Below are 14,347 nucleotides of genomic sequence, written 5' to 3' on the forward strand. Positions count from 1 at the left end.
ACCAATTAATAAGATGAGTTGGAATAAAAAATGAAAATAATTATTTAGGACGGGAAGAGCAAAGCGTCTCAATCAGTATTGGTCGAGTAAGTAAGAGACCACCAGAGAATAGACTATACTATACACGAGATTCTAAATACAAACTTCAAGGTAGACACTAAAATAAAGTACAGAACAGAGTCACAAATCATAGATAAGGAAAAATCTAAGAAACCCAGCATAAGAAATTGCAGTATTAAATGGGTAGTCTAAAGCACACAGGAAAACAAGATAATGAGCGACAGATTGACAGCATTAAGTCCACATGCATCAATAATCACTCTCAATGTGAACGGATTGAACTCTCCAATAAAAAGACACAGAGTGGCAAAATGGATTAAAGAACAAGATCCAACAATTTGTTGCCTCCAGGAAACACACCTCAGTCCCAAGGACAAATCACAGACTCAGGGTGAAGGGGTGGAGGACAATACTTCAAGCAAATAGCAAGGAAAAAAAAGGCAGGTGTTGCAATTCTCATATCAGACCAAGTGGATTTCAAAATAAGACAGGTAAAGAGAGACACAGAGGGACAATATATAATGATCAAAGGGACACTTCATCAAGAAGAAATAACGCTTATAAATATCTATGCACCCAACACAGGAGCACCAAGATTAATAAAGCAACTATTAACAGACCTAAAGGAAGATGTTAAAAACAACACAATAATAGTAGGGGACCTCAACACCCCACTCACATCAATGGACAGATCATCCAGACAGAAAATCAACAAGGAAATAGTGGAGCTGAATGAAAAACTAAAACAATTGGACTTAATAGACATATATAGATCACTCCACCCTGAAGGAGCTGAATACACATTCTTCTCAAGTGCACATGGAACATTCTCTAGGATAGACCATATGTTGGGAAACAAGGCAAGCCTCTACAAATTTAAAAAAATTGAAATAATAACAAGCATCTTCTCAGATCATAGTGCTATAAGGCTAGAAATTAATTACAAGAAAAAAGCTGAGAAAGGCACAAAGATGTGGAGACTAAACAACACACTACTGAACAAGCAATGGATCATTGAAGAAATTAAAGAAGAAATAAAAAAATACCTGGAAACAAATGAAAATGATAGCATGCCATACCAACTCATATGGGATACAGCAAAAGCTGTATTAAGAGGAAAATTCATCGCAATACAGGCACATATTAACAAACAAGAAAAATACCAAATAAGCAACCTTAAAGCACACCTAACTGAACTAGAGAAAAAAGAACAAATGAAGCCCAAAGTCAGCAGAAGGAGAGAAATAATAAAAATCAGAGCAGAAATAAATAGTATTGAAACGAAAAAGGCAGTAGAAAGGATCAATGAGACAAAGAGCTGGTTTTTTGAGAAGATAAATAAAATTGACAAACCCCTAGCCAGACTTACAAAGAAAAAAAGGGAGAAAGCTCAAATAAACCAAATCAGAAATGAGCGAGGAGAAATAACAACAGACTCTGCAGAAATACAACAGATTATAAGAGAATACTACAAAAAACTATATGCCAACAGAATAGATAACCTAGAGGAAATGGATAAATTCCTGGACTCCTACAATTTCCCAAAGCTCACTCAAGAAGAGGCAGACAATTTGAACAGACTAATCACAAGGAAAGAGATTGAAACAGCAATCAAAAACATCCCAAAGAATAAAACCCCAGGACCAGATGGCTTTCCTGGGGAATTCTACCAAACTTTCAGAGAGGATTTAATACCTATCCTTTTCAAGCTATTCCAAAAAATTAGGGAAGATGGAACACGTCCTAACACATTCTATGAGGCCAACATCACGCTGATACCAAAACCTGACATGGACACCACGAAAAAAGAGAACTACAGGCCAATATCACTGATGAACATAGATGCAAAAATTCTAAACAAAATTTTGGCAACCAGAATTCAGCAATTCATCAAAAGAATCATACATCAGGATCAGGTGGGATTCATACCAGGGACACAGGGATGGTTCAACATCCACAAATCAGTCAACGTGATACACCACATCAACAAACTGAGGAATAAAAACCACATGATCATCTCAATAGATGCAGAGAAGGCATTTGACAAGATCCAACGGCCATTTATGATAAAAACTCTGAACAAAATGGGCATAGTAGGAAACTACCTCAACATAATAATGGCCATATACAACAAACCCATAGCCAACATCATACTCAATGGGCAAAAACTGAACCCCATCACCCTGAAAACAGGAACAAGACAAGGATGCCCTCTATCACCACTCTTATTTAACATAGTACTGGAGGTCCTGGCCAGAGCAATCAGGCAAGAAAAAGGAATAAAAGGAATCCAAATAGGGAGGGAAGAAGTGAAACTCTCGCTGTTTGCCGACGACATGATCTTATATATAGAAAACCCCAAAGAATCCATTGGAAAACTGTTAGAAGTAATCAACAACTACAGCAAAGTTGCAGGGTACAAAATCAATTTGCATAAATCAGTAGCATTTCTATACTCCAGTAATGAACCAACAGAAAAAGAACTCAAGAATACAATACCATTCACAATCGCAACAAAAAGAAGAAAATACCTTGGGGTAAATTTAACTAAGGAAGTGAAGGACCTATATAATGAAAATTACAAGGTCTTTCTGAGAGAATTGGATGACAACATAAGGAGATGGAAAGACATTCCATGTACATGGATTGGAAGAATAAACATAGTTAAAATGTCCATTCTACCTAAAGCAATCTGCAGATTCAATGCCATCCCAATGAGAATCCCAATGACATTCTTTACAGAATTAGAACAAAGAATCCTAAAATTCATATGGGGCAACAAAAGACCCCGAATTGCTAAAGCAATCCTGAGAAAAAAGAACAAAACGGGAGGCATCACAATCCCTGACGTCAAAACATACTACAAAGCTACAGTAATCAAAACAGCATGGTACTGGTACAAAAACAGGTGCACAGATCAATGGAACAAAATTGAAAGCCCAGAAATAAAACCACACATCTATGGACAGCTTATCTTTGACAAAGGAGCTGAGGGCATACAATGGAGAAAAGAAAGTCTTTTCAACAAATGGTGCTGGGAAAACTGGAAAGCCACATGTAAAAGAATGAAAATTGACCATTCTTTTTCACCATTCACCAAAATAAACTCAAAATGGATGAAAGACCTAAAGGTGAGACCTGAAACCATAAGGCTTCTGGAAGAAAACGTAGGCAGTACACTCTTTGACATCAGTATTAAAAGGATCTTTTCGGACACCATGCCTTCTCAGAGAAGGGAAACAATAGAAAGAATAAACAAATGGGACTTCATCAGATTAAAGAGCTTCTTCAAGGCAAATGAAAACAGGATTGAAACAAAAAAACAACCCACTAACTGGGAAAAAATATTTGCAAGTCATATATCTGACAAAGGCTTAACATCCTTAATATATAAAGAACTCTCGCAACTCAACCACAAAACATCAAACAACCCAATCAAAAAATGGGCTGGAGACATGAACAGACATTTCTCCAAAGAAGATATACTGATGGCCAATAGGCACATGAAAAGATGCTCATCATCGCTGATCATCAGGGAAATGCAAATCAAAACTACACTAAGATATCACCTTACACCCGTTAGAATGACAAAAATATCTAAAACTAATAGCAACAAATGTTGGAGAGGTTGCGGAGAAAAAGGAACCCTCATACACTGCTGGTGAGAATGCAAGCTGCTGCAGCCACTATGGAAAACAGTATGGAGATTCCTCAAAAAACTAAAAATAGAACTACCATACGATCCAGCCATCCCACTACTGGGTATTTATCCAGAGAGCCTGAAGTCAGCAATCCCAAAAGTCCTGTGCACCCCAATGTTTATTGCAGCACTGTTTACAATAGCCAAGACGTGGAAGCAACCTAAGTGCCCATCAACAGACGAATGGATAAAGAAGATGTGGTACATATATACAATGGAATACTACTCAGCTGCAAAACAGAACAAAATCATTCCATTTGCAATAACATGGATGGACCTTGAGAGAATTATGTTAAGTGAAATAAGCCAGCGAGAGAAAGATAATCTGTGTATGACTCCACTCATATGAGGAATTTAAAACTATGGACCAAGAACAGTTTAGTGGATACCAGGGGAAAGGTGGGGTGGGGGGTGGGCACAAAGGGTGAAGTGGTGCACCTACAACATGACTGACAAACATTAATGTACAATTGAAATTTCACAAGATTGTAACCTATCAATAACTCAATAAAAAATAAAAATTGAAACTTCAAAAAAAAAATTTCATTTCTAATTTCTGATTGCTTGAATACAAAAATGCAATTTTAAATATTATATTGCTAAACTGCTTTAGTAATGTGATATATTTCTAGATTACTTTGGATTGTCTATGTCACAATCGTATTTGTGATTAATGTTATTATATTCCTTGATTTCTGGTTATTAAAACGTTTCATTCTTTTGCTTTCTCTTAATACTGGCTGGGACCTCCAGTACACAGTTTAATAGAAATAGTGCTATTTGTCTTCCCTGAAAGAAGGTATTTATCATTTGACCATGAAGTTTGGTGTTTGCTTTGTTTGTAGCACACACTCTCTACCAGATTGAGGAAGTTTTTCTTTTATTCCTAATTTGCTAAGAATTTATTTCTTTATTATGAATGATTGTTTTTTATACATCAGATACTTTTGTGTAACTATCAAGATGATGAAATGATGTTTTTATCAATGTGCCTTACTACTTTGATTGATTTAAAATTTAAAATGCTACATAACCCAACTTGGTTGTGATATATTATCCTTTTACATAAACTCCTAATTCTTTTTGCTAATATTTTGTTTAGAAGTTTTGAATTTATGTTCGTTGCGTGAGGTTATCCTATAATTTTCTTTTAATTTCTTTATTCCGGTTTTAGTATTAAGATTATTCTGTCCTTGTAAAATGTTTCCTCTTTCCTTCCTGTAATTAATAGGTTTGGTGTACCAGTCATGTTATGATAGGTTATGCTGTCATAATAATCAATAATCAACTCCAAAATCTCAGTGGTTTAAAGAAACAGTTGTTTATTTCTTACACATGCAAAGTTCATTTTGAGTCAAAGTGAGAATCCAGGTCAGCGATACTACAAGTGTTCATGAACAATTAAACCTCCGTATCAATACAGAATTCAACAATCACCACAGTTCAAGAAAGCAGAGGTTGAAAGTTAAGCCAGGCAATTAAAGGCCTCTATCATGAAATGACACATGCCGTTTCTACTCACATTTCTTTGGCCAAAGCAAGCCATAGGGCCACATCAATCTTCAGCATTGCGCAGTTCTCCTGGGTTGCCAGAATGAGAAAGGAACTGGATGTTAACGAACTGTCCATAGTCAGCCTTTGGACTTGTAACCAAGAATTTATTTCCCCTCTTCTCCACATCCAGGAGAGAGGTACTCTTTCTCCAAAGGAGACAAATTTGGATCCCCTTTCAGTGATCCCTTATGATCAAAAGCAGGATCTCCGATGGATCTCCTATAGTCTTCCTCTGGTCTTGATGTGGCTCCTCTTGGTTTAAAGATGTATGAAGAAAAAACAAGCTGAAAACAAACATACAACTAAACAAAAACAACAAATGAGTAAGCTGTCTCCTTCACGCACTCAATATGCAATTACGGAACAGCTGTAGAATTACGTAGCACAAGGTTCTCTTGCAAAAGAGAATGAAGAGAAAATCCAAAAAAATGAACTAAAATACATGAAAGTAAATTCGGGTATTTATAAAATTTATGTATACATATATGTAAATTAATAAAATGAATTATTATGTTTGAAAGAACTATTAGAATCAGCATGATATTGGAAGAAAAAATGAATGGTTTTCAGTGCTACTTCAAATCTGAGAATCCGGGAATTCAAGATGATAATTTGAAAACTACTCTTTGTTTTCCTGAAGTAAATGGTTTCATTCAATCTAGCTATTTAGGAACAAGTTGAAATGCACTTTGTGATTGATTGACTGATTGATTGATTTTTTTAAAGATTAGCACCTGCGCTAACATCTGTTGCCAATCTTTTTTTTTCTTTCTTCTTCTTTTCCCCAAAGCCCCCGGTGCATGGTTGTATATTCTAGTTGTGACTGCCTCTGGTTGTGCTATGTGTAATGCCACCTCAACATGACCTGGTGAGCGGTGCCATATCTGCACCCAGAATCCAAACCAAGGAAACCCCGAACCACCAAAGTGGAGTGCGTGAAGTTAACCACTCAGCCACGGTGCTGGCCACACTTTGTGATTTATTTTAACCCAAGATACAAACATAATACCTAGAAATCTCAGGGAAGAATGTGGTTTTACACAATGAGTTCAAATATGGGAACTTTTTTTATAGAAGAAGAGTTTACATTAGAAGGTCTTAACTGTTTTTCCACAGTACCTGCCTTCTTCCTGTCTGTGATTCATGTGGGCAAGCCTCTGAGCAGGTGGCTTCCTTTACAGAGCTCTAAGGTTTTTGATTGTCTTCCACAGTCATTTCTGTTACTATGGGATCCTCCAGAGCACAGAAGTATGTTGCTGAGTCTGCCAGTTGCAAAGAAGAGATGGTGAGGCTGATGATTTTTTTCGTCTTTTGAAGGTTCACAGAGAAGCGACCCTGCTTTGCACTTGGCTTATCAGTATCCTGATAAATAAGGAAAATCATCTCTCCACTGGGAGGCTGTTTGTACCAGTGCAAGTGATGTCTACTCCAACTGGTTTCATACTTGCAGTCCATGGTCACAGCTTCGCTTTCCTTCCCTGTTATTACGGTCTGAGCTTGGGTTACTTTCTGAGCCATGCTGGATCCTGTGGAAAAGTAGAAGACAGTGTTGGTCCTCTGAAATGTCTCAGATGGGCCATGAGGACTAGATTCATTTAGGACACAAAGGCAAAGAAAATAATCACATAGTGCTTCATTTCCCCACCTCTCTTCCCTCTTAATATCCCAGCCAGTTACAATTTACATAGTCCCACTGTTGGGTTCTAAGAGGAAGCTGAGGCCCCGTGTTTAGGGCCACACATACTGAAGCCAAAGGAGGCCAGGAAAGTCCACAGCAGGCCAGGGCAGAGCATGATAGAAACTCTTCTCCTGGATGAAATTTCTCTCACGCTCACTCAAGCCCAGAAAGCAGCCTTCCTGTGAATGCCTGAGTGCTGAGTTTCTGGGGCTATTAGAAGTTTCTGCCCCCAAACAGGAAGTAAAGTTCATAAGTGGGATGCTACACTGAACTATTCAGAGACTAGAACATCTACCCTACCCCAAGCCTCTGTTTCGTCTTGATGTTTTTTCTGTGGCAATGCATTTGAAAAATGGTATTATATCTAGCAAGTGACAGGAATGAAGTTTAATTGTCTTTTTGCTATTGAATTCTCATTTAATACCATTATGATCAGTGACTATATTCTGAATGATTTAAATCTTTTGAATTTGATTAAGCCTTGCTTTAGGATCCAGAATAGAGTCCACTTTGACAAATATTCAATGCGCATTTGGAAAGAATATACATCCTGTTGTTTGGGGGTAAAGTCTTCTGTATACGGAAGTTAGGTAAAAATATTGATTGTGTTGGTCATATTTTCTCTACATTTCTAATGAGAGATGTGTGTTCATGGCTGCCACTATGGTTATATAGATTCATTTATTGATTTGTTAAATCAACAAATTCTACCAGTTTAATTATACTGATTAACTCTACTGTTATATGTTTGATACATTTTGAGGCTATGCTATGAGGTGCATATGAAGATAGAAGTGTCATATCTTCCTGGTAGATTGTGCACTTAATCATTTTGAAGTGTTGCTCTGTATCTCTAGTAATAATTCCTGGTTTAATGTTTACTTTATCTGATATTAGTATAGCTATTCAGCTTTTTTTTTGGTTAGGGACTACAAACATCTTGTTATCCATATGCAAAAGAATTAAGTTGCATCTCTACCTCCCACTGTCTTCAAAAGTTAACTTGAATTGGATCAATGACATCAATGTACAAACTAAAGCCCTAAAACTCTTAGAAGGAAACACAGATGTAAATCTTTGTTACCTTGGAGTAGGCACTGGTTTAAAAATATGACAAAGCCAAATTAACTAAAGAAAAAGTAAATTAATTAAACTTTATCAAAATTAAAGACTCTTTCCTTCTAAAGATACAATCAAGAAAGTGAAAAAGACAACCTACAGAATGAGAGAAACTATTTGCAAGTTATGTGTCTGTTAAGGTCCAAGTACCAGAATATATAAGGAACTGTTACAGATTAACAACCAAAAGACCAATAACTCAAGGAAAATTTTAATTTTAACAGTTGTTTTGCTGTATCTTTAGGGATAGTAGGGATAAAGGTGAGAGGGAATGTTACTTTTCATTATATATCCTACACATTTTTATTTTATTGCATGTGTATGTATTACCTATTCAAATATTCAAGATCAACTTTTACTAAAATGTTTTCGCTATGCAGCCCTTCTTTATAAATATTAATTACTTGGGTTTTTTTGGCCTTAGAAAGGAGTTGGTGAGCTTTTTTCCTCTGATTCGAATAGTTTGTTTAAAATAGTTATTTTCCTTTCCTGAAGAAACACTGGGAAAACCTGAGGCAGTTTATTTAGTGGATGATGCAGTTCATATAGTGGTTGATGTACACACAGACTTAAGAGGTATGAAGGAATTGGTGGTATATTTGACCAAAATCTCAAAACTCTTGAGTAGTGTATTGAACCTAGGGTGTACACTGTCATCAAAAATTTTCCCAGTTATTTCTCCTGACATCTAGCAAAGGAGAGAAGCAGAACAGAGTTGAATGTTGCCATCACTTTCTGTTCATCCTGCTCAGTCTTCAGCACTGAAAACAGTGTCTCACACAGAGTAGGCAGTCAGTAAATACTTGTCGATTGTAGGACAGTTGCAAAGCAAAAATATTTTGCAGAAATTCCTCTGATTGATACTTGAATTATACCTTTTATAACTGAGCACCCACATCTGAAGAGGGATTTTACAGAGGAAAATGGGCATAAATGTTACATGAAAATGTATTTTATATGTTAAATTGATATGAATTAAGGCACATGATATGAACTAAGGCATGAAGACATATAATTAAGACACACCTAGAATGAAAACACTTATAGGAAATGATACTTTGAGTGGTGAAATGCTGAATGATTTTAATTTTTCTGTTATATTTTCTATATTTTTGAAAGTATCCATAATGAGCATGTGTTGATTTTATAACAATCTTTTTTCTTTTTCTGAAAACCACCAAATTTTCACCCAGAAGTGTTTCAGTTCTCCTTGGTACATTATGGGTGGTTTACTATTTCAGTGAGAAAACTTCAAATACCTCAGTGAGGTTATCTTTACAATTTTCGTATCTGCTTAAAACACCGCTACTTCTCCTGTAGAATATGTTAGAGTTAGTACAAATTGTAGCAGTTACTCCTGAGTTATTTGAAAACTGAAATTTTTGTAATCACAATGATTAGATCTCTGCATCCATTTCAAGTTGGAAACAAGCACATTATGACAAGCTGTTCTAACCCAAAAGCGGGTCAAAGGCAAAGCATGTGACTGGAGCTCCCAGTGCAGGCTGCAGGGGCCTGGAGAGTGCTGTGTGCTCCCTGCACAGAAGAACGAGGCTGAGTCTCCTGGTTGAGTGGCTAGGATATGCTGAACTTTTTATTCAACAGTACTGTGAGTCTTCTGTCCTGATTTCTGTCTACATTTGAATGAATCTTTATTAGAAGAGTAGGGTCTTTCTCTGCTTCCTTCTTTACCAAGAGTAATAATTCAAAGCCCCATCTGTATGATTGCAGTTGATAACAGCCATTTCTCTCTCACAGACATTTCCGGATTGAAGGACTCTGCACCACATCCTGTTTTTGGCCACTCACCGCTGTTGAGACAATGAAGATGGGTTATTTCTAAAGCCAGGAATCTTACGGAGAAGCAGAATAACCCTCTTCCTTCCCTAGACTTGCAATGGACCTTTCCAGAGACCTCTGGACTTACAGTATTAGCATCTATGACAAGTCTTGGACAGATAAAAACATTAATAAGAAACATGCGTTTTCACCAGCCTCCTCGGAATTTACCTAGTGAATAAAAGCATATGAATAAACACATTTTAAGGGAAAACTCCGGGGAGGTAAAGGATTGAGAGAAGATAATACAACACAAGTGATAATGGTGGTTCACTCAATCTGATATGGCTGCGACAGTGGTGTCCAGCCACGCCATCTCTAGGAATAGAAAGCAGCAAGTAGAAGACCTGGAAATAGAGGGTTCCACAATAAAGCTCCCCTTAAATTTTGTATCAAAGTTTTCCTGGAACAATCTTATTGCTTCAGGAGCTGCTGAAATTCTAGCTTCTTGAATTACTGTTAATTTACATAAATTTTTAGTGGTTTTATGCTTATGTTAAAACGGAATCTCTACCTTTTAGAGTACTCAACCCTGGACTTTTGGCTCCACCCTCAACTTTAAGCTGTCCATGCATTCCTGCAGCGTACAGAGCATCTCTATTCTCTCTCACTCCTCTCCCAACAATAGATAGCTGTTGTTTATTACTCAGTGCTGACTAACCTCATTTGTGGGAGGTGGACCTCTCTGTTGTCTTGGTGCGTCTTCAATCCTAGACTGGCCCCTGTCCCTGGATCTGGGATTTAGGATTTTCTCAGTATTCATGCCTCTCCTCCTCATAGAAGCCAAACACTGCCATGTTTCTCTGTGAGTCTTACGTGAGAATTTTCTGCCTCTCCCTCATTGGTAACAGAATTATTAACAGAGTTGTTATAGGATCCTCAGATTAGAATGGTTTCCTTCTGTTACCCAAAGGTATAGGCCTTTTTCCTTGACTCTTCTCTGTGCTGCAATGAATCTTAACCTGTGCCCTGGACAGCATGTACGTGTGTATATGTGTGTGTGTGTGTGTGCGCGCACACACACGTCAGAATTTGCTGTCATCTCTTTATCCTCATCCCCAACATCTTCAAGTTTTCTTTGTGTGAGAGACTGATCTAGGCAAAGTATTGGGATTTATGCTTTCCTGCAATCATGGCCGATCATGTCCCACCGGCCCACATCTCTGATGGGGCTCCTTCTTTCACTCATTCTGTGCCAGTCATTTTTGAGAACACATGGCGGGGTTCTTTGAAAACAGTCTCACTCATGAGTAGAAACTCCTCTTGTGTCTGTGACTCCCAACAGTTCTATATTGTCATGAGAGCCCTCACTCTGTCTTTTAGCTGATTTCTCTTTCTTGCGTTTACGGCAGCCAGCTCCTCTTTCACCTATGTTGTGCTAAAGTTGTGCCAGTCCGTATGCCTTTCTCTCCTTGTGGAATGCCTTACAACGCATTACAATCCTTGGTTGCCCTGTGACCTCAGGTCTCTGATAGGTTAAAGCAAAGTGATGATTTTGCTGTTTATCTGATATTACATGTTACGGTAGAAGCACAGTCTTTCATGCTTTATATACCCTAGGAGGAACTGGAACTCTTTCCGTCTTCTATTGCATCTAAAATTGAAATAGTCATATCAAAAACACAGGATCTTTGCCAGCATTTTCTCCTAATCATAGGAAGGAGTGCAAAATGTATTACCATTATACATCACATTTCACAATTGAAATATCTCCTTCCTATTCATTCAGAGAAGAAAGACACTATATTACCTTCTCCTAGCTGTATTTTGACCTACATTGGTCACTAGGTCTTTTAAAAAAAAAAAAGTTGAGCCAAATTTGTATTTTATTATTAAGGATCACATAGAAACTAGAGTCTTTATTGGGTCTTTGTTGATGGAGGAATGAGCAAGCTTCTGCAGGCATCATTACTAATTCTGTGGCTTCAGTTAGGTTGTGAATCATGGGAGTAAATTTGGACTCAATAAGGAGAAATCCCATGAAACATTACAAGGCTGTGGAATCAGATGATTGCAGTTTATTCTGGTCCAGATGGGTTTTAAAGATGGGCTTATGGATAATATGGATACCTAAGAAACATCTTTCAATTACTATTTACCTTGGTCTTAATCCAGATATTGTGGATCGAAATATTTTGTAATATATATAAAGGAGCTTGAATATAGGCATTTCCCTTAAAAGCAATTAGAAGCAACTGAAGGACACCACTTTTTTTTCTGAGTGAACAAGTGATTGACTAAACCAGAGAGAGTAAGTATCCAACAAGCATGGCAATCCTACTTTGAGCTCAGGCAGATAAGATTTCAGGGCAGAAAAGTCCAAATTGTCCAGCCGTAGATAGCAACCAGGAAAGAGTTGACGCTTCATGTATTCCAATTTTTGTTCTGAAAATTTGTCAAACCCTTAGGGTACAGGATTAAGAGGAAAGGAAGTTAAGATTTAGGCTTGGAGGGGTTTCTAGGCAAGGAAAACTATTCATCAGTCAAAAGACTATTCTTGAGGACTTGACCAAAATAGTTGAGAAGTAGGTGACTGAATAAAGGAATAGTGTGGTTAAGAAACTGCAGTCTCATATCTGGTGCTTACATGAACTAGTCAGGTGGCTGCAAGATCAAAGCCAGACCTGAGCTTCTGTAGCAGGGCCTCATCACTACATCCATTCTCAGTTGTGGTTAACCAAAGCTTGTGATGGACATATAACTATATGGGGACCCCAATCAACAGACCCAGCTGCAGGCAGCATGAGAATCAAGGGGCAGCTAGGTCAAGCTGGAGTTGGCAAGGGTTAGAGCAAAATGTAGCCAAGGAGATAGGAAGATGTGTCTGGTTCAAAATGGGTTGCTATTCTACATGGCTCAATGGACTCCAGTCTACTATTCAGCCGAGGTTACTGTTCTCTGGCCAGTCTTTGGACATTGCAGTATATAAACCTCTAATTTATGTGCTTATTTTTCCCTGGTGTCTTCCATACTATCCTCCACCAAAGAGTAAGCTGAGCAGGTATAAAATCTGGAACAGCCAAGTATAATTTTGAAATACTATTGTTCAGATGTTGTACTTTTTATGGCATACTCATGGGAAGAAATGGAAATATGATGATATCTGAGGAGTGTGGCTTTTACACGTGGCCCTATGTGGTCTCTGATCCAGCTGTGAAGGGGTGCTTCCTAGAATGAATTCAACAAATTCCTTTCTAGATTTTATCTTATGCACCTTAACCACTTACTGCTAACAAATGTCTGGGTAAGGTTTGTGAGTCTTCCTTGAGAATATGGGAATAGGTAGTTGTCTCTGGTTGAGTTCTGGGCTTTTCAAAAGGCCCTTCTATCATATATATATATATATTTTGTATTAGGGTCCATGAGACCACAGAAATATATTGCAGAGTCTTCTAGCTTTGATGGTTGATGTGATGAATCTGATAGCTTTAGTTGCTTTCTGGAGTTCACAGAATATCAACCCTGTGTTGAACTGGCTTCTGCATCTGTGTGCTGAGAAATGAGGAAAATTATCACTTCACTGGGTGGTCTTTTGTACCATTACAATTCATAATATGCAACCCTTGTGTCAGATGAAGGTTCTATTTCTAAAATATTGCTCTCCTGCCTAAATATTGATGGTTGAGATTGAATGACCTCTGAGACATGCTGGATCCTGTAGACAGAAGAAATATCAAAATTGATCCTGTGAGCTGATCTGTAAGGGAGTTGCCAAGAACTTTTAGGGCAGGAATTAAATCTTCAGATAAAGTGCTGTCACAATCTGTTTCCTTTCCTTTTCCTTCTTGTTTTCCTGGAGTGTTTGTTACAGTTGGCCATTTTTAATCCCCTTTGCCCATGCCCACTATCTCCTCCCAGTCCTAGACTGTTCTGAGCAACATTATCAGCCACTGTCCCCACCAAGGAAGACAAAGGCCATCAACGCCCATAATATGCTGAGAAGAGTCATTTTGGCACCTCTGTCTCTAGGAAACTATCTCCTGTTCTGAGCCTGGGGCTCAGTCTCACTCAGTTTTCTGTAAAGTTCCACCTAGAATTGCTGGTGATGGGCAATATAGTTGTCTCAGAAGAGGGAATCTGTCTGACGGGGAAGGAGTAGAGTGAGTCGTCAGATCACATCCTGCTCAGAATGGGCACAGACTAAACTGAGCTCCTAGATGTATTTAAGATAGCCTTTTTCCCCTGATAAAAGTTATTTAGTTTTTCTCCAGAAATTTTGGGACCATGTAAATTTATTCCCAGATTTAGATTGACATTAAAAGGATACAATACCAATGTTTTCTTTTCCAAATTAAAGACGGGTTTTAAATTAAAATGCAGATATAGCTCGTATTCTTGTAAGGGGACAGGTATATATTCTCACACACAGACTACATGTAAATACTAGAACCTAGGCG

Source organism: Equus quagga, chromosome 2, assembly GCF_021613505.1.
Source record: "Equus quagga isolate Etosha38 chromosome 2, UCLA_HA_Equagga_1.0, whole genome shotgun sequence".
In the NCBI taxonomy this organism is placed as follows: domain Eukaryota; kingdom Metazoa; phylum Chordata; class Mammalia; order Perissodactyla; family Equidae; genus Equus; species Equus quagga.